General features: G+C 54.7%; 1 pseudogene; it reads right to left on the bottom strand.

Annotated features, from left to right (window-relative positions):
- Positions 1-440: 440 nt before the first annotated feature.
- LOC119439905 (uncharacterized) lies at positions 441-2,222 on the bottom strand (annotated as a pseudogene).
- Positions 2,223-2,883: the final 661 nt, after the last annotated feature.

Here is a 2,883-nt window from a genome sequence, read left to right as displayed (position 1 = left end):
GAGCATATTGCTCCCCGCGACTCTACTCGCCTTGTGAAGTAGTGCCTTGAACTTCTGTTGTACGTGAGACGGATTGCTGTAGACGTTCACCAGGAAAGTGCTCTCCTTCCTCTTCTTGCCCGTAATTACTTCCACCGTGCAGTGTTCGATGGCGCTTCTGCCGATCAGTTCGTGTTCCATGAAGGTGATCCCTTTCCTAACGAAGGTGCAGACTCCTCTGCCCTTGCCCTTGGACGTGTCCCTTTCGCTCGGCGGGCTGTCGTGCGACCGGTAGCCCGGGAGTCTCGGTGTCTCTTCGCTGTGTGTTTCTTGTACCATTATTACGTCAGGTTTCCTCGTTTGTTGCTGCAAGTGTTGCAGCAGCACCGCTCTCTTGCCGGTAAAGCTGTTGCAATTCCAGTGCCAGACCAAGAGGTCTCTCACTGGCGGTGTGGTTACTGCTATGCGTGCTGTCCCGGCCATGATTGCTGCAGTTTAGCGATGATCTGTGCTTCCATACTTTGCATTTGTGCCTGTATGTGCGCCTGTAGCTGTGTTTGCATCTGCGCTATCATGTTCTGGATCGTGCTCTGAATGTTGGTTGTCATCTGCTGAACCGTTTGCTCGAGCGCGGTGAGGCGTTCGTTGGTTACCTTGCTGGTCGCCTCAAGATGGTCGAGTCTGTCGCCCTGTTTTTCGATTCTCTCCGTCACCTTTCGTTCTTTGGCGCCCTCTATGGATCTCCTCTTGGGAGCCGGTCCTGCCGCTATCGTGGCTCTCGGGTCCACCTCGACCTCTGGTTCGTCCTCGGTCATCTGTTGTTTCCTCTGTTGTGCGGGCGTCGGCTGCTGTAGCTGCTGTTGCTGCATCGCAATCAATGTCGTTAGCTTCTCGTTGATTTCCTTGATGGTTGCGTCCTGTTCGGCGATTCTCCGCTTTAGCTTCTCGTTCTCGTCTCTCAAGGATTTCTCCACCCCGTTCGCTTCTTGGATCTTCTTCGCGGCGTTTTGCGCCGGTGGTTGTCTCTTCTCTGCCATGTTTGCCTTGACTTCGTCGGCCCAGGAGCCTCTCTCCCTCGACTGCGACGGTCTGCGGCGACTGGCGCTCCTGCCTATTTTGCTGTCGTCCCTTTTGCGGCTGCTGTCGCGCTTCTTTGATTCCCCGCGGGGTCTCTCGGCAGGCGACGCTCGTCGCGGCGGAGAGCTTTCCGGGTCCGGTTGTTGCTGCATGGCTTCCATCTTGCGTTCCCATTGCCGCTTCTTGACCACGTACGGCATCTTGTACTCGTTTTTGCATTCCCTCTCGCCCGTTGGGTGCTGTCCCCCGCATAGCTTGCACTTGGGCTTGCATTCGCGTTCGTGACCCTCTCTGGGGTTCGCGATTCCGCAGCCGAAGCACACTTTGGCGTTGGTATTCGGGCATACGTCTCTTCTATGGCCGACCCTGCCGCATTGCTTGCACACGTCAAAGTGCTTGCGGTAAAGCGCGCACTTGACCAATATCGAGCCATACTTGACGTAGTTCGGTACTTTCTGTCCAGCGAAAAGTACTATCACCGTGGTTGTATTGCCGATTCTGTGCGCCTCCACCGCTAGGAGGTTGTAGGGGTTCACGATGTTCTCGGCTAACTCCTCCGGGGTATCGTCTACTGCTATACCTCGGATGACTCCCTTGACCGTGCCGTCCGGCGCCGTTCGGTAGGCGTTGATTTCGTATGTCTTACTTCCTATGTTAAGGGCTTTGACCTTAGAGTACAGCGTGGCGCGCCTCTCGTCCGGGGTGCTGACCACGATGATGTTTTGCTACGCGTTTGTGCAGATGGTGTCTGCTTTGGCTTCTTCCTTCGTTACTCGAGCCGCCGTCCTGACGACCGACATGATAATTGAAGCCTCCGTTTTCACTACGTTGAGACCGCCACGTGGTCTCATGACTAACTTGGTGTCTTCTTTTGGCATATCTATCGGCATCCTCGCCGCTTTCGTTACCGAAACTGCAACTCTCTTAGCAAAGCTGGCCCTGGTCTTGGGTCTAGACTGGCGAGTAATGGTGGCGGACTCACCATTTTCCTTGCCGGCCATGATCTGCTTGATGCGCTTGCCGGAGGCCGACCAGCCTTCGACTTCTTCCGGTGTAATGTCCTCTCCGTGAACTTCGATGCACGTGCGCCCGCTGAAACTGCCGATGCTCAGCGTTCACGCCATGTTGTCTTCCATCGACGTGACCACTTCCATTTCGGACGCCATCATGGTCGTACTCGTCGCCGGGTTAGGCCTAGCGGCCGGGCCCGTCACGACCGGTGGGCGTACTCGTGGTAGGCCTACGTTAGGCTTAGCGAAAAGTCCGCACCGCACCAGAGAAGAGTCCTCGTAAATCGAGAAAATCACGTACCGCTTGGTCTAAACTGGTACCGGTCGATGCCCCGCACCTTCGCACACACTTTGGTACCAATTATATCGCGGTAACTGTAAATTAACGCTGCGTTGATTGGCATAATAGCAGGAGTCGATGTGAAGCGCGTCCGCTCCCGTCGACAACCGCGCGTTCTATCTCGCCTTAGAAAAACGGAAATTCTGTGGCAGTGAACATAACTCGACCAGGCACCTGCACGCGAATGCGCAAATGGACTCGTAAACCGAGGCCAACCGAGATTAAGGGCGTCAATCATGCGACTGCATATCCTGAAACATGCGCCCATCGCCACTATTTAGAAAGCTTACATTATTCTTTTAGAATCAGTTTTCAAAAACTGAAGCGACAAAGGGGCATTTTTGCTTTTTGAAGACGCCCGGTGAAGCCGCACGACAATTCGATCGGACAATAAGTTGGATGAGGAAAACATAGACGCAAGGAGGGGGTGGAGGCCGCTCTTTCGAGATTCTGCACCCGCTTTCTCGAAGCGGGGTT

The sequence above is a fragment of the Dermacentor silvarum genome, chromosome 2 (assembly GCF_013339745.2).
Source record: "Dermacentor silvarum isolate Dsil-2018 chromosome 2, BIME_Dsil_1.4, whole genome shotgun sequence".
NCBI lineage: Eukaryota > Metazoa > Arthropoda > Arachnida > Ixodida > Ixodidae > Dermacentor > Dermacentor silvarum.
This window is presented reverse-complemented; position numbering and strand designations above follow the sequence as displayed.